This window comes from Callorhinus ursinus, unplaced genomic scaffold (assembly GCF_003265705.2).
Source record: "Callorhinus ursinus isolate GAN/ISIS: 27379988/994484 unplaced genomic scaffold, GSC_fseal_2.0 scaffold12, whole genome shotgun sequence".
NCBI classification, from domain to species: domain Eukaryota; kingdom Metazoa; phylum Chordata; class Mammalia; order Carnivora; family Otariidae; genus Callorhinus; species Callorhinus ursinus.
Window position 1 is genome coordinate 82,495,706 of NW_027397074.1, and position 24,356 is coordinate 82,520,061.

The 24,356-nt window shown below is 35.8% G+C and overlaps 1 protein-coding gene and 1 pseudogene across 1 annotated transcript in view; both read left to right on the top strand.

Moving 5' to 3' along the window:
- CNTNAP2 (contactin associated protein 2) overlaps nucleotides 1–24,356 on the top strand; it is a 2,027,980-nt gene that overhangs the window by 435,009 nt on the left and 1,568,615 nt on the right. The gene's annotated exons all lie outside the window — the stretch shown is intronic.
- LOC112810923 (NADH dehydrogenase [ubiquinone] 1 alpha subcomplex subunit 3 pseudogene) lies at nucleotides 9,521–9,772 on the top strand (annotated as a pseudogene).

Sequence of the window (24,356 nt, forward strand, 5' to 3'; positions counted from 1 at the left end):
ATTACTTATTACCACGCTCGCACTAACACCATTGGCCTGACAGCCATCATCTCCAACTATAGATTATTACAACAACTTGCTAACTGTTCTCTCTGCTTCAACCCTTGCTCCACTCTGATAATCTATGCTCAATATATTAGCTATAATGAGTCCTATTAATAAGTCATAGACAATAATATGTCCGTAATAATAAGTCATATGTATTTACTCAAGATCTTCCAACTGTTTAATGTCTTATTCAGAATAAAAGCCACAGGTCTTAGGACGGCTCCCAGTGTTTCAAAATGGTCTGGCTCCCCTTTTTTCTCTCTGATCTCATTGTCTACCATTCTCCCTCTTGGTAGGCATGTTCTACCTCAAACTTGCTCTTTCTTCTGCCTAGAACTATCCACCTGCCTTCCTGCTTCTCTCCTTTTCAATCTACTCAAATATTTCCTCAATTCAGGCCATTTCCTTGATCAACTTATACATAAAAATGTGGACTTCCCTTTTTGCCCCCCCCCATGATCCTTCTACCTTTTACCTTGCTTTAATGTTTTCCACAGAACTCACAACACTGGCTTATGATCAATTTATTGATTACTATGTGAGCTGTCCCACACAAAATTTAGACTGAGTGACCTAGATACTAGTTTTATTTATCACCAAATTACTCATGTTACAGTAATATCCAGAATCTAACAGACACTAAATAATTTTGTGAATGAGTTAATTAAGCAAGTAATTATTTACTGCTTGGTACTCTATACTATTGACGATGTTCTGTAAAATTATGTGTAAAATGCTGATTTATATAGATTTATATTTCCCCATTAATTTCCTTATGCTTTCAGAAACTTTTCCCTGGGGAGTAAAATGACCTTAAGCACATGTAAGGGGTCTACTATTTGTCTTTAAGAGCATTTTCTCTTTGTAAGCCTGCAACCTAGACACATTTATTTCTCCCACACAACTTGCATTAAAGAGGTATTTAAGTGTCCAAGTGATTCTCAACTATTCATTAACAACATTCCATATAGTCAATTTTGAAGAAATGCTTGCTAATTCTAGGGCACTCATGATTACCTGGCCATGTTCAGTAACAGAAATATGGAAATTTTCTTTTTATTAGAACTCTCATACTGTAAATATGTGATTTGCATTTTGACCAAATTGTATTGCCACTTAAAAATATATTTAAATAATCATAGTTATCATTCTCATTAGTACTTAATTTAGAACCCAGTTATATAACTGATTGACTTCAAATAAAACATTACTTTTATTTCCATTTTTTTTCACTTTTTGCACATGCAGTCAGAATTTTAAAAGATGAGATGACAAAAGTTATCAGCCCTAAAATACTTGTTTATAGTATCTTGTTCATATTCGCACATGGATGTATGTATATATATATATATGTATTATGTATTTGGTACCTTTTTCATACTTCTGTTGTTGTGTTGGTATATTGTATCACAAATTATGTATCTTTACCACATAACTGTGAGCCCCAAAAGGAAACATGGTGCACATTTCCTTATTAATTTCTGCATTTTCAAAACCTAGCTTGGTACCTGACATGTAGTATCTGGTCAATAAATGTCTCATTGATCTTTAATGCTGAAAGCCAGCTTCTTACAAACTGTTAATAGGAGTATATTAATTATACAATATCTGAACAGTTTTCTGAGATTTCACATTTAGAACAATCTGAATACTAAATCCCTTCTTGGGATGCTATAATACTGATTAGCAAAATTCAGCTCTCTAAGAAACTAAAACTAAATTTTAGTTTTATTTTAACAGTGTTTAAGATATAAAAAAACTAATTTTCTCAATGTTTCCTTTTTTTATCTCTCCCCCGTGATTTCCCAAACACCCCAATATTAGAAACATTAATATAAACACAAAGTGGCTATTGTATTCTTTGTCTAAACCTAAGCTGAGGATAACATGAATCCTCTTTACATGAGTTTAACTTAGGGAGTGGGTACAACTCCTTTCTGAGATCCTGCAATATCACACAACAGATAAATCACATATATGAAAAATAGATTTTGGCTTAAATGTAAAAAGTATTTATGTGATTTCTGTGCGAGCAGTTACAATGGTTATTTTATCACCCAAACATTTAGGCAGAATTTGAAAATACAATTGTTCTTAAAATTCTACTGCTAATAATAATCTGAGAATAAAAATGTAATTGTTTACCACTCTCAATTTGTGATTAATCTTATGGTTGCAAATAGAAAGACTCGATATTATAAAGTTGCCAGTTCTTCTTGTACTAATCCATCCTTAAATTAATCTGAAATAAAAAGTAAATCAATAGGGATTTTGAGCTAGAGATATTTATTTTAGAGCTCATATGGGAAAATAAGTCTGTAAGAATAATTAGTGAAGTTCTGTTAAAGAGAACAATGAAGGATGGTTAGCTCTATAAGCTATTAAAACATATGATCAAGACTCCGTGAATAAAATAGTAAGGTACTGGTACAAAGAAACAGAATGGAAATATGCCCAAATACAAATGGAAAGGTATCTGCACACATAGGAAATAGTGTGAATGCAAGTGGAAAGTTAGGAAAACTCCACTGCCTCCATATGTATCTCATCCCTTACACAGCAAAATTCCAAGAAGATCAAAGCATTAAATGAACTAAAGTTGTAGCCAGTGGAGTGTTGACTATAATTTTAAAGACAGAACCAAGATGGAAAACAAAAAGATAGAGTTAAGATGGATATGCAAATCATTCAAAGCAAAAATCAACAGAAACTTGGAGGTGAAGACAAATGTTTTATTTGGGGAGGATGGAGAGAATGGTATCAAAACTGTTGGGGAGTTGGGGGAAAATAATGAATTTGAAGTGTCATGCGTGACATATGTCATACGCACAGCATGGAAATTGTGTTTGAGGCAAAAAAAAAGTTTATATTAATTTGCACAGAGGAATCTAAGATTATATGTGGTTATGTAGGGAAAAGAACTAAGATCCAAAGAATGAGCTTTTGGCTATATTCCCTGGAAAGATGTGAAAGCAAGAAGAGTAATGAGAACCTAGATTGGACATGTTGAGGGAGGAAGTAGTTTAAAGCATATGTAGGTATTCAACAGCACCAAATGTTGCAAAGGGGTCACCATATGTGCAGAGGGAAACAAGGGATACAATGATAGCAAAGTAAAGAACACAAGGAGACACTGCTTCTGTTTTTCACACCCTGACTTCCAATTTTCTCCAATTTACGTTTCCAGAAAAAAAAGTTAACTTGATATTGAAAAGGAGATTAATTAGATGGATCTCTTGTTCTCATTGCAGTTGACAAGTCACCACTTCAAAAGTTTTTGTCATACCAGTGTTAAATATTAAATAAACATATTGCCCTCTGTAGTTAAAATTGAAATTTCACTGATTAAGAAAATGGGCGCCTGGGTGGCTCAGTTGGTTGAGTGACTGCCTTCAGCTCAGGTCATGATCCTGGAGTCCTGGGATCGAGTCCCGCATCGGGCTCCCTGCTCAGTGGGGAGTCTGCTTCTCCCTCTGACCCTCTTCCCTCTCGTGCTCTCTGTCTCTCACTCTCTCGCTCAGATAAATAAATTAAATCTTAAAAAAAAAAGAAATACACAAAATAGAACAATTTATTTCAGGAAGTGAAGAAATGTTACAGAGGATCTATTAAGAATCACTCCTGGCAGGAGTCTTATTTATTCATTATGTTCCAAATAATATGGAAGAGAGAGTGTAGATGAAAATTTTCAAGTTTGAAGTGTTAAAGATTATACAATATTATGAAAGAGTTAAGGAATATTATAAACATCACAAGGGTGATTCCAACTTGGAAGCCTTTTAGATCCCCATGCCCTGTCTCCTTAGTCTTTCTCATATGACAACATAATCTTGCCACTGTCTTCAATTTCCAAATGCATTAAAAGTCTGAGAAAATAGAACCACATTGTATAACTTAAATCTTAAAACCTATCTATGCAAGCATGGGGCTCTGCACTTAGAGAAGTGTACAAGTAAATCTAATTTAGTAAAACACATAAATTTTTAAATGCTGCTATAACTTCCCTTCAGTAATCCTACTTTACATTATTATTTGTGATGGCTTTGTCTCCTTTCTAATGTGAAAGCTTCATGGAGGCAGGGACCATGTCTTATTTCTATATTTATTTTCATCTATATGGTTAGGGATTTTGCTGAGTGCTTCATGTATTATTGTATTTGTTCCATACCCTAATACTATCAGGTGGCTGGTATCATCATCATTATTATTATTAATCATTAGTAGTACTACTAATTATTTCTTTATTTCCAAGTCACCAGTGAAGAAATGGACTTAGAAGTTAAGCGACTTGTCCTAGATCAGATCTAACTATCTGACTCCAAAGGCCAAAATTTTAACCACCTTGTGGTGTTTCCCAGTATCCAAACTATACTAATGCCCTTAATCTAGTTATGAGTTATACACAAAAATAGAATCTAAGATGGTAAGAGTCTCAAGGCCAAGTTATGGCAAAAATCAACTACAGATATTCAATGTGGAGCCAGAAACTTAGAGAGCTATGAGGGTTTATCATAAATATTTTGAAGATTGCAATATGATAGATACATGATAGTAATTATGCTTAAATATTATTTTTGCTATTATTACTAAAACTCAAAAAAGAACTCAGAGCAAAGTATGGTAGATGTAACTTGGATTTTAGAGAGAGCATTCTTGAAAAACTGGCATAGTGAAATAGTTGGTGGGATCTTACTGCTGGTGATCAGGCAGAAGGCAGTGATTATCTGTCATGGATGTTGTTGAAAAAGGTCTTAGAGGTGAGCAGGCTTCTTCCACAGGTTATAAATCTATAGAATTTGGTTTAATGTTCAACATATATGTTGAGCATACAGATTTCAACTGACTTGAGAAAAGTGAAATATGGAGAGCAGTAATATCATCAGCTTTTTTTATTCCCTAGGATCCATTTCGATGTAAACCGCTGATTTACTTAGAGCATTAGTATTTATATATACATTTTTGGAAGCAGATCTGATTGCAGTTGTAAATCTGCTAAAATGCTAAATGCATTGTTGGCATTCAACCATTTACTATTTTGGTATAATTATTATTAATATAATTAGTATTATTCTGCCTATAAATATGAATGAGTGTGATAGAATAATTAGAATGAATCATATTACAAATCTTCTTCCTCTCAACTTTGTATTATATTTTATGTGTGCTTTATCATTATAGATAATACTTATATAAAAGTTATGTGATCTTGTGGAAAGTGAGAAAATGGTCATCTGAACCTGAATGACATGAATAAAACAGGTCAGAAAGACTATGTATACATAATTTCTGAGTGGACTCTTGCATAATACACCAAGAAATTCTCATGTAGATTATTTTAGTAGTCATCAAACTTTACTGTTTGGAAGGAATTAGGTGATATAAAAATTACTTGTGATAGACAACTGAGACTTTCAAATTATGCAGTATCAATTCTGTAAACACATTAGAATATTATTGTTTGTTATTGAGAAAATTGAAAAATATCAGTCATATTACCATATTCTGTTGATTTAGTTAGTTACACCTAGCGTGGTGGTAAGTTTAATCTTTGATATGATAGGTGGGTAGGTAGGTAGGTAGATAGATGGCTTGGATAGATAAGTAGGGAGATAATAGATGATACATACATACATACATACAGCCTTGGCTTTTGTGTTTTACCTCTATTACATGATCATCTGGAACCTATTCTGTTATTTTGACCTCAAATGTTTAATTCAACAAGCAAAAATAGAATCTTTTCATTCAACAAAACCCACTTATTTTGCTTTAGGAATTATAAAACAAAACCAGCAGGTGCCTGAGATTGAGTACTTGAAATGACTTACCATCATTTTAAGGCAGTGTCTCATACGTTTTAGACCTCATTCTTTCTATTTTCTGGCAGCTGACACTCGTTTCCTCTCAATGAGTGAATAATTAGCTGGTGAGTGTCCATGATGTCAAGGAGCTGTCGTAATTTCATGGAGTTTGCTCAGTTACGCAGTGCAGAAATTAAATGTGATCATGCTGAAAACTGTCTGCTCTTTGGTGTAGCCATAGACTATCCAGCAAAGCAGTTTGTACCAGCGCTAAGGTCAGGCTTCTTATTTTACTATTATGAGGAATTTATGGTTAAATACACAGTACTGTTTGTGTTCTTTATTTTTTCTTTTTTTTAATTTTTTATTGTTATGTTAATCACCATACATTACATCATTAGTTTTTGATGTAGTGTTCCATGATTCATTGTTTGTGCATAACACCCTGTGTTCTTTATTTTAAGAAAGGAAGAGACAAAGGTACATTTCCCTTCTAATCAAAAGGTTTCTAAAATTGTTATTAGGTCAGTATTAGTTGGTCCTACAGGAAGAAAAAAATAGAAACATTTATAGTCTGTCAGGTTTTGAGTTAATTGTAAACATAAATTAGGTCAGATTTTAATCAGCTGCGGAAGTGTTTCCCAGTGTTCAATCTTCAAGATCTTTCTGGATTTATCTCAAATATTAATTATGTCCCATGATTCTGATGATCACACCTGTGTTTCCTGCTAGCCCCACCCTGACTTCTCTTCTTAGTGTTGTTTTTAGCCTCGGTGGATGGCCCCTTAGTGGGCATCACCTAAACTCAGCAGGCCTAACACTAGAAATGTCCCTTTTCTTTTCAAATCATCTATGGACTCAATATTTCTCAATATTTTGTTACAATTTTTTTATCCAAACATAATACTTCGCTTTCTCTACACTTCCAAAATCTTAGAAATTAACAGAGTCTCCTAATTTTTCCCTTAGAGTTTACCTTGCCCTTGTTTCCTTTATTTGCTTTCATGAGATCTATTATTTTCTTCATTTTATAAAAATGACATATTTGCTTAAAGAAAACAGAAAATGCTGGGGCGCCTGTGTGGCTCAGTCATTAAGCGTCTGCCTTCGGCTCAGATCATGATCCCAGGGTCCTGGGATCGAGCCCCACGTCGGGCTCCCTGCTCTGCGGGAGGCCTGCTTCTCCCTCTGCCACTCCCCCTGCTTGTGTTCCCGCTCTCACTGTGTCTCTCTCTGTCAAATAAATAAAATCTTTAAAAAAGAAAAAAAGAAAACAGAAAATGCAGAAACATTCAAAGAACCTAAAAATCCCCTGGGATAGCATCCAGATCTAAGTGTTATTGCTATGTTGACCTACACTTCATGTTTTCCATCTTTTACTGTTAAGTTGAAAAGGCATCTCCATTGTAAACTATTTCTTGATCATTTCAGTGGGATAGATTCTCTCCTTCCTGTCCCTTATCATCGGTATCACTCAAATACCATATGCAGCCTTACTGAAGGTATTTGTGCAAATATATCGTTCCCTTTGCCAGGGTCAAAACTCTTTAAGGCCAGGGCACATGCTTATGCATTTCTTTGTAGAAGAAAGATTTAGTACAGTATCTAATGTTAATGTGATATGTGTTGAATGAATGCAGTTAATAACACAGATCCATTTGAATTAACTGTGAATAAACAAGTTTAATTCTCTTCCCTAGAATGAAAGTCTGTGTGAGTCAGCTGGTCAAGAGAAAGTAAAATTTTTCATTGAGTTAATAATGACAGTACAGATTACAAGCTTCAGTGAAGTTTGTTCCTTTGTATAAAATGAAGTGTATTGTTGGGTCTACAGTTGGGTAGTCATGAGACAATGTATTTTTCCTCATATCTCTCTTATAGAATATACTACTCAGAATAATTGATGTAAGTATAAAAATTGTCTTTTTGTGCTATTAAAATTTCTTTTTTAGAGAGAGAGAGAGAGAGATAGAGTGGAGGGGGGTTGGAGAGGGAAGCAGAAGGAGAGAGAGAATCTTAAGCGAAAGCTCCATGCTCGGCACGGAGCCCGACCTGGGACTCAATCTCACGACCCTGAGGTTATGACCTGAGCCAAAATCAAGAGTTTGATGCTTAACTGACTGAGCCATTCAAGCGCCCCATGTGCTAATAAAATTTCTACCACTTATTTTCATTTGTCCCTCAAGCATTGCCTCTAACCTATTGGGTATTTTTAAAGGCTTTTAGTGTAAATTGTTGATTCCTTCCAATTTATTTTATAAGCTCTATTTCCACTTATATCTTTATTTCTCAATATTAATCCTTCTCTCCCCCCTCTTTTTTTTCCTATGGGTGATTTTACTTTTTAAATTTCCACTCTCTCAACAACTTGTAATATATATACTTTTTAACTTTCTCCTAAAATGGTCAGATTGCAGTCTGTTTTTTGCACAAATAATTAAAATTATTTCTTTTTAAGATTTTTTTTTTTTTTTTTTTTTTAGGTGGGCGCCTAGGTGGCTCAGTTGGTTAAGTGACTGCCTTTGGCTCAGGTCATGATCCCAGGGTCCTGGGATGGAGTCCCACCTCGGGTTCCCTGATTCACAGGGAGTCTGCTTCTCCCTCTGTCAGTCCACCCATTCATTCTCTCAATCTCTCTGTCTCTCTCTCTCAAATAAATAAAATCTTTTAAAAAAAAGAATTTTGTTCAATTAAAATTAAGTTCCTAAGATGGGGGAAAAAGTTGTAATAAAATAAATATGCTATAGAACTTGTTTCCCCAGAGTACTCATATTTAGGAACCATCAAAAACTGTGGTGCTGTTACTCAGAGTTATTACTGATTCTCAAAAGTCTCATTTACTTCCTTAGCCTCATATGACTCACTCTTCACCACACTGATTAAATTAGCTTTTCATTCCATGGTCAGAGATCTTCATCAAAAAGTATCTAGTGCTACACTCACATGCTTTTTTTATTTGTATTTTTATTTTAAAGATTTATTTATTTATTTATTTATTTATTTATTTATTTATTTATTTATTTGAGAGAGAACACAAGCAGGCAGGAGGAGCAGAGGGAGAAGAAGGAGCAGACACCCCACTACCCCTGCTGAGCAGGGAGCCAGATGCAGGACTTGATCTCAGGACCCTGGGATCATGACCTGAGCTAAAGACAAAGGCTTAACCGACTGAGCCACCCAGGTGCCCCTCACATGCATTTTATTCTGTTGATCAGCTGGTGTTATTTTGTCTTCTCTATGGTAAGGTGAATACATTTCCTGTACTTGGCCCACCCCATAGCTAAAGCAGCATTTATTCACATTTGATGGTTTTGCGATTGTGAGGTATTGTCTCTCACTCACAAATGGGACTTCACAATTTTTTTCACAAGATCCAAGGGTCATCCTGAAAATAAGTTTCCTGATGTGCTACCCTGATATTATAATGTCATAATATTCTGCTGTGAATATTGTGATTATGGATCCATACAATCTGCATTTGAAAATTAAATTTCAATCTATTTGCCATCAATGTCGTGATGAAATTAAAACATTTGAGCTCTTTGAAGAAAGCCTAGTACATAATTTTTGTTCACATACCTAAGATGATATGGCTTCTATAGATCAGAGATTTTTTTGGTCATGGTATAGAAGTTTGTCCAGAAATAGAAAATAGGGTCGCTGTGACCAAGATGGCTGGGAGACTCGCCACCTTCCTCAAGGATGCCTGGGCCAAGGAGCTGGTGCTGGTCACGTCCTTCACCATCAGGGGCCTCGCTCTAATTCTGCCCACCCTCAGCCCCTTCAAATATGCCGGCATGATCAACCAGGCCACGCCCTACAACTATCCAGTACCTCTCCGAGATGATGGGAACGTGCCCGACGTGCCCAGCCACGCCCAGGACCCCCAGGCCCCGAGCTTGGAGTGGCTGGGGAACTTGTGAGCACCTCTGGTGACATGGAGGAGGCCCCTCCCCTGAGCCAATAAAATGTGAAAAGCGGGGGTGGGGGGAGGAAATAGAAAATAGTAGTTGGTTAAGAAATACGTTCAGGTGGGGGCTCCTGGGTGGCTCAGTCGGTTAAGCAGCTGACTCTTGATTTCAGCTCCGGTCATGACCTCAGGGTTGTGAGATTGAGCCCCACCTTAGGCTCCTTGCTGGGTGTGGAGACTGCTTAAGATTCTCCGTCTCCCTCTGCCCTGCCCTGTCCCGTGCGCTCATGCGAGCTCTCTCAATCTCCCTCGCTCTTTCTCAATTAAATAAATCTTATTAAAAAAAAATGTACAAGTGAACAGAATTATCCCTGAGTGTGTGATATGTGTTACATTTTGAGAAAAACAAAGTTTCTGCCCCTAAGAACAACAACAAATACATTTAACATGGCCTAGTTCAGGAATGCCCACTACAGGACTTCCTACATGTGATTAGGAAAGTTTACCATAATACTGGCTAATATAGGAGTCAGCCGGAGATCTCGTAAATTTAAATGCAGACCCGTCGGTGGTTCTCAAAGCATGCTTTCCTCCACCAGCAGCCACAACACAATCTGAGTGCATATTAGGACTGTAAAAAGGTGGGCCTTGCCCCAGACCTAGCAAATCAGAAACTCTGGGGGTGGAGTCTGGCAATCTGAGACTTCACAAGACCTCACAAGACCTCCAGGTGATTTTTATGTCCAGTAAAGGTTCTATATCTGTTAAACTATGATCTTCAGGTGGGTCCTATGCACTGCTAAAATTGAGAAAAAAATAGGATTACTGAAAAATATATCATCGTCAGATAATACTTATTAAATTAACACGCCTAGAGATATGTGGACTCTGCATACCCATTCACACATTTAAATGGGTTTATTTTCAGATTAATTGTCTCCTAGCAGAAAGCAGGTCATTGGGGGGAAGGATCTATCTATCTATCTATCTATCTATATATATGGAAATCAAGAGATTGGAAAGATCTGGAACATGGGGAGCGCCCAGGTAGAGCAGTTTTGGAAGACTTGATGCGGCAGGGGAGAAAAGATTCAAGTCTGAGAGGTACGGAGGACGTGTGGGTGTCTAAATATGAAGACTGGCTTTGTCTTGTGCCCATTTGTGTGTTCGATTTTGGCGTGAGGTGTGGTGATGCTTAAGGTATAGCAAGATTTAAAAGACTGTGATACTCTAGGTAGATATTGTCAGCTTCAGAGTCAAGGGCAAAAAATCCCAGTAAATTCAGCATTAGTAAAGGTAGTTAACTTGATTGCAACATCCTATTATTATCTCAGACTTCATCCATATTATAAATCCTGTTTTTGAGACATGGTCTCATTTCCCTCCTAATTAGTATCTTCCTCCAAAATAATCTTGATTCCTGCAAATCTAGACCCTAAAAGGTCTTAGTTATTTTCAACATAAGTCTGGTCTCTGAACATATTAAGTCAAGTAGTGCTCCTAGAAACGGTGCTAGTCATCTGTTAGCACATTAGCAGGTAAACCTATTTTGAATTAGAATATGTTCTGAAAATGTTCTCTCTCCAGAGTAATTATGTTCTTGCCTTGAGCCCCAGGTGCCCCGATGCTGTTTACACATTAATTTAGTGAGTCTCTTATATGTTTAAGAAGAAAGTATATTAATGTAAATGAGAAAGTTCCAACCTCTGGGATTTGAATCAGGAATTTAAAACAAGCTAAAAGAGCATCAAAAATGGAAGCAGAATTGCCAATAAAACTTTTAATTATTTTAAGGAGTATTAAAATGATACTTGTGAATCTATAAGCAAAGCTACTTATGTATTTTGGTTTAAAAGTTAATAAACCACTAAGGCGTTCGTTGGAAAAATATTTTATTCCATTATTTGTAGAAATGCTGTGGAAGGGGAAAGAACACCTAGTACTTCTTAAAATTTGCAGCCCCTTCCGATGTGGAAGTAATTGAGGCCTACTGTTGGAAATATCTGAGGAGAAAGAAAGCAGATGCATGGTTACTGAAATAGGAATCCTATGGCACTCTAATTTTTACATTTTTCCATGAAGGACACTTCTTATATATGTTTAAGATAGATGCTTCAGAGTAATAGTGGAAATTTCTCTTTTGTATGCTGTTTCTCCCTTCAATGGGAAGGGCTGCCAGTAAAACTAGGCAAGAGAACGCGTGACTTAAATTACACCGTCTCGTAAAACTTTAGGCGGGTTTTACACAAAGGCAGTGGTTTTCATATGTACGCTGCCTTCAGCATAGATAGCCCTGCGTTCCAGCCGACCTGCCCTGCCTGGCATCTCAGGGAGACCTGTGTGGTCCTCAGTCCAAACAGAACTAGTCTTGTTTGCAAAATCATCTTTCAGATGTCTCACTATGAGAATTTGTTCAAACTTCCCTGTTCCCTGCTCGTTATGACATAGAAAAGAGTATTCTTATTCACAGATGAGTCAGGAGGACAAATATGTGCTTAACACTTTCTTGCACAAAAATAAGACGTCATCATTATTGTATCAGATAAGGGCTCCAAGCTTTATGCTGAGCTCTGTAGAGTAGTAGCTGCAAACACAAATGTCAGAATTGGACCATCTTGTAAATAAGCAAGCTCACTGGATGCATCTCCTGAGCAGCCATCCTTCATGTACTCGGAGGCTCATTTTGAAATCTCTTGTTTGCAGCCTGTTCTGGGATATGGTATTTAATCTATTATTTAAAATATTATTATTTTAAATTTCTAGTAGCCACATTCAAAACTGAGTAAAGATAAAATTAATTTTATGAATACATTTTACTCAATTTAGTATATATAAAATATCATTTGAACATAAAAGCAATATAAAAATTTAGTGGAATATTTGACTTTTTAAAATTAAGTCTTCCAACTTCAGGGTATATTTTATACTTATAAAATCTCTCCATTTGAACTAGCTATATAACACATGCTTGGTGGTAATAGTGGTTTGTGACTATCATTTTGGACCAAAAATGAATATAGATTAGATGATCTTTATGGATCCATTCAGTTTACCTTTTACATTTTTCTATTGAATAAATTTTAGATCTCTAACCTATATGTCTAAGAAACAAGTAGAAGGTAGATATTTTCCTAAAATCATTGACTGTAAAGAAAGAAGTAATTCATTTCTTTTATAATGTTTTTGGATTGTAGACACTTTGTTCTGTTATCATCATGGAATAACATTTATTTCTCAGTTGCTAGTCTCCCTTTTGTATACTTAAATATATTTTAAGCTTTTATTATGATATCCCGTAAATCCCATTTAATTTTAAAGCAATACATTAGTATAATTTTTTGTTTTTACTGTAGTTAACCTTCTATTTCCTGCTAATTAGAGATTCTTTTAAAACTATTTAAATGGTCACGATGTAAAAAAAAGTAAATTGACCAATAACTGATTAAGCTATGGGCTGTAGTCTATAGAAAGACTTTATTTTTGGGCACCTGGGTGGCTCAGTTGGTTAAGCGACTGCCTTCGGCTCAGGTCATGATCCTGGAGTCCCGGGATCGAGTCCCGCATCGGGCTCCCTGCTCAGCGGGGAGTCTGCTTCTCCATCTGACCCTCTACCCTCTCGAGCTCTCTATCTCTCATTCTCTCTCTCTCAAATAAATAAATAAAATCTTAAAAAAAAGAAAGACTTTATTTTTACATAAGCTGTGTTTATGTGCCTCCTAAATTAGAAGTTAAGGAAACATATATAAGTGTTGGCAAAGTATGAATTTCACTGATTCTGTAAGTTCATGGACAAAGTTGATTAGGAAACTTAGTAAAAATTTTTCTACCTAGGCAGCTTAAAATAGAACAGAGAAACCTGAAACATCAGGAAAAAAGAGTATATAGGGAATATGATTGCTCCTCAGGTGTGCAGAGGTGACGCAGTGATGGAGAAAAGGACCACACTCATGTCTACTGGGGATTTACCCCGTTCTATTGTATCCATCCAGCTAAATATAAAACCTATAGACTTGTATGTTGTGCCATCTGTTTCTCTACATTCCTGTAAAAAAGACAGTAAGTCAATATGGCCTGTTACAATGTATAGTCATACTGGAGAAGAAAACTAGGCTCAATTGCAATTTACTACAACAATTTTAAAGTTATAAAATACCACACACTTGAGTGACCTGGAAAAATTGAAGTTCAGGAGGGGAGCGTTGCAGAAACCAGTGAAGTGTGGCCATTATCATACAAATAAAAAACCTGGTGATTTCTTTTTAATTTTCTATCCACCATTCTTCACATCCAACTAAGGTCTATATCCATATTTCAGATTATAAGAACACATATAATAAAAGAAAATACAATGAGACCTTTTTTAATTTAGAAAAGTGACAGCCAAATGTTACTATTTTAATTCTATCTGTTGTAAAATCCTAATCTTGGTGATTTGAGGTAGAGGGGCATGGGGCTGATGGAAGTAACCACCAAGAGTTGAACATCTACTAAGTACCAAAATTGTGTTTTTCTGCTTGCTTTACTTGGTCTCTGTTCGTGCTAAAAACAAGTGTGTTCTATTATTACCTCTTTCTAAAAGATGAGGACACTGAGGCTGAAAAGAAATTAGGTAAGTTGCACTGGAGTCCACCATCATTAACCAAATTTAAGCTGAAAAACTAGGTCCGTACAACTGCAAGACCCATTCTTTGCACATTGTTTCCAGGCCAGGGTAAAACTAGAAATGTCACTTCTGAGTTTTGCCAGTTATGCCCCTGAATAGGCACAAGGACCACTGGACCTCCTTATAAATCACTAGATCCACCAGTGTACGTAGCAGAGCCAGTCAGAGGGGCCAAGGGATTTCCTCAATGAAACAGTAAATATAGAAATAAGATATGAAAGTCTATGTTGCATTGGAGGTCAAGTTTCACTTACATATTAAACAAGTTCTAGAATATAGTAAGGAAGTAATTTGTTGCAGGTGCTGTTGGTGCCTCACTCATATCTCGTCTGCACACACCATTCCTGTACATTCCAACTGGAAGCACCTGAGACTCTTTCTAAAAGCTTTTCTGGCCCAGGAATCTGGCTTATCAAAAGGGCAGACAGTAATGCCAGCCGTTTGTATCACTGGGGAGCAGGCTTGATCAATGACTGACAGCATTCTGGATAAATATTCTACTTCCTTTGCTCTTCGGTGGGGATAACACTAAGACATAGCCTCCATGGTCTCCAGAGTTGTCCAGTGGGATTGTGTTCCAAAGTTCTTCAGGTGCCTGTAGCAATAACTTGCTCAAAAACTTAATTTGCTGACTCCCTTCTCCCCCTGTTTCCTTTCCCCCAAAGAAAATTAGCACTCACACATTTTGTTCAAGATCTTTTGAAGGATTCGACTCAATTTATAATTCTAGCTGCAGACATCAGAATTGCCATCTCATTTCATGAATGATCACCAGTGTTGTTGTTGTTTTTTCAACATAGCAAAAGAAGGAGAAGGGAAAGGGTGGAGGGTCTGTGAAAGTAAGAGGGGATGAGAATAAAATTGGAAGGTAAAATAAAAAAAAGATGAGAAAGAGAAAATCAAACCAAGGAGCATAGTTGAGAAAAGCAAAGTCATGAGGAAAAGTCACTGAATTGTGTTCAAAGAAGGTAAGATTTTAAAATAACTTGCTGTAAATTTGGAAAATGAACCACAGAATAATTCCAAATACCATAGCTTTGTGTGTGTGTGTGTGTGTGTGTGTGTGTGTGTGTGAGAGAGAGAGAGAGAGAGAGAGAGAGAGTAGAGAGGGAGGCAGAGACACAGAATAAAGGAATTTTTTCTGTATGTTTGGTCTCAGTGGAAGAATTTAGGCAAGTAAGTGAAGTCCATAGTAAAGATGATACTTGTTCAATATAAGAATGGACTTTCTAACCAAAATCACATACTGAGGCAAAGTTACCTCTCCATCTCTCCATGACCTAAACCCGCATTGCTGTATTGGTTCAGATGGGATGGAATTTCTCAGAGCGCACTGGACATGAATTTGGATTATATTACTCTGTAGTCTCCAACAATTCTGTGAATCAATATATGGGAGAAGAAAATTAATCTCATGGAGGGGAGGCTTTCTTGACCATAAGCTAACATCTTCACACCTATTTAATTCTTCCTGATGTGATTTACTCTTTAAACTCCTGGCTTCTCAGGGAAACTATCATCTTCTGTAGCAGTACACTTGAGCCCGTTTTCCAACAGTCTTGCCAAAGCAGGTCCATTCATTTGAAATTCAAGAGACATTTACAGAGCAGCTGCTCTGTATCAGGGGCAGTTAAACCCACTGGGGAATCAGGATCTCTACACAATTATCTCTTGTAATGAAACATGCAGTGATGAAACTAGGTGTACTTTATTATAATGGAACACAACCTAAAGTTGTAAAGTGGGTTTAATTTTTGTAAATGCTTCTTTCTAGTTGACTATCATTATAATATTGGGCATAACAGAAAAAGTGCTGGTTTCGGGAAACCTGTGTGTGTCCCACCTTTAACTGTGACTAGCAGCTTAACCTTGGGAAGCCATTTAACCTGTGAGGAACGATGTTCCTTTGTCTAAAAATGAGGAACTTGACCAATACCCCAAATTCTACAACCTGGGGTTGATGAATAGACTTCCAGGGTGTGCTTCAAATGTGTTGGAACTGCATGCAAAAATGTGTTGACCTGCATGGTTTTCTGGGAGAGAGAACATAGTTTTTAATCGGATTCTCAAAGGAGGCTGTTATTCAGAACGTCTTAAGAATCACTGAATTGTAATACCTTGAAAGCTTGCTTTTGTCTGGAATTCTTTGCTTCATAATTCTGGGACTCATTACCTCTACCAGTTCTGAATACCATTTTTTATGAAGCAAACTTGTCCCTTAAATAAAAACCAAAGTTACACGTAAACTTGAAATAATGGTTTATCTAGCCATGAAGTTGTTCATATATAAAAGGATGGTTTAGGGGGGCACCTGGGTGGCTCAGTTGGTTAAGCATCCGACTCTTGATTTTGGCTCAGGTCATGATTTCGGGGTTGTGGGATGGAGCCCTGCAGCGGGCTCCATGCTCAGCCAGGAGTCTCCTTGGGATTTTCTCTCTCCCTCTGCCCCTCCCTGTGTTCCTGCACTTGCTCTCTCTCTCTCTCTCTTTAAAATAAATAAATCTTTTAAAAAATATTTTTTAAAAAAGTATAGTTTAGGATCTTTGAAAGGTAAAAAGCTGATCTGTTGGCAGATGTAAAGATGCTAAAACCGTGACGCATGATTGGGCAAAAACACACTTAAAATATCAAGAAATATGGCACTTAAAAAAATTCTCCTGAGGAAGGTAAGACAAATGTTATTTTTCTTTTATGAAGCTGTGAAAGTCAAGTATGGAAAATAAAATTTCTCAGGTTCTTCAGAATGCAAACAGCTTAATAAAGCAGCAAATATAAAAATGACTCTAGTAAAATGAATAGTTTAAAGAAACAATGCATTGTTTTGTGAGGTTAGTTGGTAATATCTGCATGTCTCATTTATGATAATTATTTGATTTTTATTTTGTGGGGTTTTTATGTGATTTGCTTATCTTGTGTTCGGGGTTGATAAAAAGAAAGAAGAGGAGAGGAAACAAGTTTTAAAAATAAACTCTTTAAGAAGCAGATGATTGTTTATCACCTCCTTGAACCTTCAGATTTGCTGCTAAGCAAGGAGCAGACATGCTGCCTCCTGAAAAGTTCAATTATTTTATGGGCTACAGCTCTGAAGAAAAATCACGTGTTTCATAGGTGCTTTCTGGGAGAAGTTGAAAGAGATTGATATAATAAGGAGGTTCAATATTTTTAACTCTTATATTTTTGATTTATAAATTGTGCTGTTTTTCTCAAAATCCTGACCAATTAAGACAAAGCTTGCAAATTTTACATTTTAGATTTTTTTTCTATGTACTATTTTAGGATAATGCTTTCAAATTATTTACAGTCTACTGTACTATGCTATACTGATATCTAAGAGATGAACATGACTATTATTTTCAGGAAGAATGTTCCCATAAATGTGGATAAATGTATTTTCCAAAATCCAAAGCATGATTAACCCATTTCTAAAATTCAGTCTAAGGCAACAAAGCAACTCTACACTTAATAAGCACAAGCGTTCTTGTTTTAATCGATAAGAGCAGAATGCTAGTTTTGTTTTTAAGAATAATTATTTGACTTGAATCTCAACTTAGGCGTTGGAAAAAATGTATGTTTATGCAAAGTAATTCAAGCCATAGGAGGTAAAGATAACTGTCAAACCTGATATAAACAGAAAAATACAAGTAAAGTTCCTAAAATTAAAAAAAATAATAATAAAAGTGGTTTTTAAAATTCTCAACAATGTAAAGAAAGCAACATAGAAGTTACATGGCTAATTTTGGTATTAAGTAGCTGAGGATAGGGTATAATATTTAAATTATTGTTGTCTTTTTTTTTTTGTATCTTCAACACTGTTTGTTAAACATAAGGTAAACCAAACTGTAATGATGGATTAAACCCAAACTCACAATACTGTATGAAGAAAAATATTCTTCCTTCATTATTATCACTACACATTTTGTGTAACATTTATTTATTTTTCTGCTAATAGAGCTGCTTTTATTTCTTTTTCATTTTTTTCACTTTTTATTTAAATTCAGTTAATTAACATATAATTATGTGGAATATATGGGAGGTAGAGATCAGTGATTCATCCGTCTTATATAACACCCAGTGCTCATTACCTCACATTCCTTCCTTAATGCCCCCAGTTACCCCATTCCCCCACCTCCCTCTCCTCCAGCAACCCCTCAGTTTGTTCCCTGTGATTAAGAATCTCTCATGTTTTTTTTCCCTTTCTGATGACTTCCCATTCAGTTTTCCCTCCCTTCCCCTGTGATCTTCTGCACTGTTTCTTATATTTCACATATGAGTGAAGCCTTATGATAATCATCTTTCTCTGATTGAACTTTGTGCAACATTTAAAGAAGTAGTAGAAAATTTATTTTACAAAACAGTGAAGAGATAGGGTTATGATTTCTGTTAATGTTAACCCCTGTATGAATTGGGCCAGATTCTGTATCCTTGTTGATCTTCGTTATTCATGTAAAAGACATCTACTCAATGATTCTTAGCATGTAATTCTATCATTCTATAATTAGAGTGCCTGTAGTCCTGATTCTTCTTTCTACAAATAGTGAAAAAAGAATTGAGTATCACAAAATTAATAAGGATTTGTGAGTCTGATTTGGCTGTGCCATGACTGCATTTTTCCTGCATCTGACATAGCATGTACATGACACCAGCTGAAACACGCTGAAACCTACACCCTCACTGTGACTATGGGAGTGTGTGTGGCTGGCAGAAATGCATGGTAGATGGTCCAAAAAGTCAGGTTCTTGATCGAGATGTGGAGCCATGCATTGATAATTGCTAGCTAGCTCCTTCACCTCTTGTCCTATAAATGTTAATGATAGCCTTGAAATCCCAAGGCATTTCTTTAGCATTTCTGTTCTTTCTGTGAGAAGTAGGGACTGACAGAGGTTAATCAATATTACCAACGGGACTATGGATGGAGAATTTTATGAGGACCTGTGTCCTCATAAATCTATCTACATCATAAGATGCAGAGGATGGGTGATGTTTATAAATAAATATGCTATGCTAATTCGTACAGGCTTTTTATAAATCCTTGAAGTTAAGTCCCATATATTCCACATGTATTATGTCACATTTAGCTTGACATACCCTGAAAATAGGATACTGCAACAGAAGAATATTGTGATGACCAGTTGAGATGAAATATCAGAGAGCATTTTGAAAAGTGTGGTGCTATACATTATTTATTAACTGGTTGCTATGTACACTCACTTTTCTTCAGGTTACTGTTCTTTATAACCTTACTTCATGCCTGTGGTTTAATTGAATAATTTTTTTGGAAAACCAAGGAATTTTAAATAGCAAGTGGTAAGAGAGAAGGAAATTGACCTTTTACATCATTCCAGAATCGCGAAATTTGGAATATTTTTTCTTCTCCATTCACTGTATCATCTCTTACTCTTTTTATTTTTAAAGCTTTCCTTATTTAGTCACAATGAACTGATATCTGTCATGTTAGTCTTGACTTTTACTCAGTTTTTTACAAGTAGCAGATGCCAATCTGGAGTGAAGTGTAAGAAAGATGGTGATAAAGAACCTCACTTCTCCTCTCCCATTTTGTTATATGCCAGTATAAGATTTTGCAGCATCTTTTTTAAATAAACTTTTTATTTCAGAATTGATTTAGATTTATAGGAAAGTTGTGAACATAGTACAGAGAGTCCTTATATTTCATTTCTCCTATCACCAATGACCAGAATCCTATATTATTAACATCTTACCTGTGTTATTAATTCGTCCCAATTAATAAAGCAATATTCATACATCATTATTATGCCCGATAGTTATTCAGACTTCCTTAAGTTTTACCAGATTCATTTTCTGTCCCAGCATCCCATCCAGCTTACTTACTGTATTTTGTCATTATGTCTCATTAGGATTCTTTGGGCTGTGACAGTTTCTCAGACTTATCTTCCATTTGATGACCCTGACAGTTTTGAGGAATGCTATAGAATGTTTTGTAGAATGGCCATCAATTGGGATGGGTCTGATGTTTTTCTCATGATTACACTGGCCATTATGGGTTTTGGAGAGGAAGATCACACAAGTAAAATGTTGTTCTTATCACTTGGTATCTAAGATACATACTATCAGTATGACTTGCCACTACTGGTATTAATCTTAATTACTTAGCTGAGATAGAGTTTGTTAGGTTTTTCCACTGTAAAGCAGACCCTTTCCATACTATACTTACTCTTTGGAATGAAGTTATTATGTGCAGGCCACATTTAAGTGGGTGGGGGGGAGGGATTACATCCCACCTTTTTTGAAGGAACGGTATCTACATATTACCTGGAATGGTTCTGCATGGGAAATCTGTCTATTCGCCCCATTTATGTAACCAATTCTTTATATCTGTATGAGCACATGAATATTGATTTTATAGTTTGGGTTATAATCTCTTACTGCTTTATTTACTTTGTTGCTCTAATTGTTCCAGTTCTGGCCACTGGGAGAGCTTTAGTTGTCCTGTTTCTTTTTGTAATACCCTCATCATTGCAGGGTGTTTTAAAGTACTTCCTTAACTTTCTGGGACTCAAGGATGCATCAGGCTTATCTTGTAAATCTTCTGCCCCAGTTTTAGAATCATCATTTCTCTAAGGAATCCTGGTTCCTTTTATTGGAGAATGGCACTGAAAATCAAGATCTGGGTGCTTGGTATCCTCATTGATACTGGAATGTGATTGCTTCTGGCCCCTCTCATTTGACAGAGCAAGAAAATATATGCATATGTACTAATTCGTATGTATGTATGTATATCTATAAATCTCAATATCAATCTGTATATCTATCTACATCTGTGTCTATTAATTGGTATCTATATTAAGCTAGCTATGCATTCACACTGATTTCTCCATCTATAATCCATTATCACATCAACCATTCTACCCTCCTCCCCTTCATTGTCTGTAAAGTACCACCCCAACAGAGGGAAACCAGTACCCCACCATCCTCTATCCATTTAATTGATTGTTCAATTCCTCTCTGCAGGGATGGTAGTTTCGGAATTGCTGACTTGTACTTACTTGGGGAATAAGTTTATCAGCTGGAATACAGTGTTTATGTGCAGTTTCTTTCAACTTCAGTTTTATAGATCCTACTCATTTCCAAGATCACCTAGGTCAGCATCTTGCCCCCCCCCACTCCCACATCAGTGAGGTTCATTCATACATTTTCATGAGTTAGATTATCTTGTCACATTCTGTATTCCATCCTTGGATCCCATGACTTCCTAAATAATTTTTAAATTTGCATATATTAAGGTTCACACTTTTGTAAAGTTCTATGGGTGGTGACAAATATAAAGTGTCCTCTAGTCACCATTATGGTATCATACAGCAGAGTTTAACTGCCCTGACAAGACCTCTTGTGCTTTACCTATCCACACCCTCTCCCCAGGCCTCCCTGTCGCTCACTGATCTGTTCATTCTGTCTGTAGTTTTGTATTTTTCAGGAGGTCATATAAATGGAAGCATAAATTATATAGTCTTCCCTGACTGGAGTCTTTGTTAGCTTCTTCTTCTTTTTTTTTTTTAATCAGTTGTGCACTTGTATCATTCATCTACTGAAGGACATCTTGGTTTCTTCCAGTTTTTGCCAATTATGAGTAAAGCTGCTAAAAACACTGATGGGCAGAGTGTGTGTGCACATATGTACATAAGTTTTCAGTTCAGGTAAATACCTAGGAAGGTGACTCCTGGCTTATATGGTAAGACTATCTTTAGCTTTATAAGAAGCTATCAAACTGTCTTGAAAAGTGGCTGTGCCATTTTGCATTCCTACCAACAAAGAATGAAAGTTCTTGTTGCTTCTCATTCTCATTAGGAATTTATATTCTCAGTTTTTTATGTTGGCTATCCTAGTAGGTGTATTGAGGCATCTCATAGTTGTTTTAATGGGCATTGACTTAACAAATGATATTGAGCCTTTCCCATATATACTTGTCATCTTTATATCCTCTTTGATAAAGTATCTGTTCATATAGTCTGTTTATTTATTGTGTTGCTTGTTTTCTTATGCCTGAGTTTTAAGATTTTTTTGTTTAATTTGGATAACAAGTACTTTTTAAGATATGTTTTTTCAAATACTTTGTCCCAATCTGTGCTTTGCCTTTTAATTCTCTTAACAATGTCTTTTGAGAAGCAGAGTTTTTAAAATTTTAATGAAGTCCAACTTACCAGTTTTTTCGTGGATCATGCTTTTAGTATTGTATTTAAATTTCATCCCCAAATCCAAGGACACTTAGATTTTATCTTATGTTTTCTTCCAGGTGGCTTAATCATTTTTTTAATTTTACATTTAGGTCTATGATCAATTTTGAGTTAAACTGTATAAGATGTATAATCCAGGTTATTATTATTATTACTATTATTATTTTATATATGCACATCCAAGAACCTTTTTTTTTCTGCACCTATCAACAGAAGAAAATGATTATTCTTTCTCCATTGAATTGCTTTTGTCAAAGATCAGTTAATTGTGCTTGCATGGGTTGATTTCTCGGCTTCCTACTCTGTTCTGTTGATCTATGTATCCGTTGTTTTGCCAATACCTCACAGGCTTGACTACTGTAGCTTTAAACTATATCTTGAAATCTAGTAGTCTAAATCTTCCAACTTTTTTCTCTTCTTCATTATTGTGTTGGCTGGCCTTTTTCTTTTCCATATAAATTTTAGAAATAGTTTGTCATGTCTAGAAGAGAATTTGCTGAAATTTTTATTGGAATTGTGTCAGATCTGTAGGTCAATATGGGAAGAATTGACATTTAACAATAGAGTCTTCCAACTCGTGAACGTGGAATACATCTCTAACAGCCTTCTGTTTTTATCCTGTGAACTAATGAAAATTCTTGTGCCATCATTTACTAACACACGTGTTTGCTCTGTTAAATATATCTTCTAAATCATGTAACTCTGGAAGAGGAATAAAGAAAAACTGTCTGCATAAAACAAATAGCAGAGACCAAGACTAAATATATATGCAAAGATCTGAATTATGCTAATAGGTTTCCAAATATATTCATATAAGAACTTTATCAAAGTACATTATTATTTATATTAATTATGAGTCTGCTTTGAATATTATAGACAGTAATGCATTTGAAATTCATTGCTCTGAAGATTGCCACATGTGGTAAAAGATGATAAGTCTCAGGATGTAGTATTTTACTCTTTTTTTTAAGATTTTATTTACTTGAGAGAGAGAAAGAGATCATGAGCAGGGGGAGGGGCAGAGAGAATCCCAAGCTGACTCCATGCTGAGCATGACCTGAGATCAGGACCTGATCTGAAACCAAGAGTTGGATGCTTAACCAGGTTTCAATCTCATGATCTTGAGACCAGGATCTGGGCCTTAACCGACTGAGCCACCCAGGCAACCCTGTAGTGTTTTACTCTTAAGTAGATGGTGGAGGAGGCTAGCTAGGTACCTGACTCTCTGGGAAAAAAGGGACATGAAACTAGGGAGGAGCTAAAACAATTTCTTTGGAATAGAGATATAGAAAAAATGTAGGGTGTTGGAACAGAACACTTTAAGGGGAAAACAAGTAAGAGTTTCAAGTTAGGGGTCAGAAATGAATGACCTAGGAGAGCATCTTCCTCAACTCAAAAACTTAAACTTGAAACACAATGACAAAGATATCATAGAATGTTTTAAATATAAAACACAAGCTTATTATTTAAAACCCCAAATTTTGTTTTCAAATTAATTGCCTGTTATTAGCCTGAGAGGTACAAATTCTATATATTTGAACAAGTTCCATTTAGTAAATTAAGGAATATTTTCTTTCAAATAAAATAAAGCATTTTTTAAAATTCCTAAATGCAGTCAAAAGGGAAGACTGGCAAAGACATATGAGAAAGTAAATATTCCAAACAATTATTTGGTTGTTAAACATGTCAGCAAAAGGTTGGTTTTGAAAAGATCATTTTTTTTTATT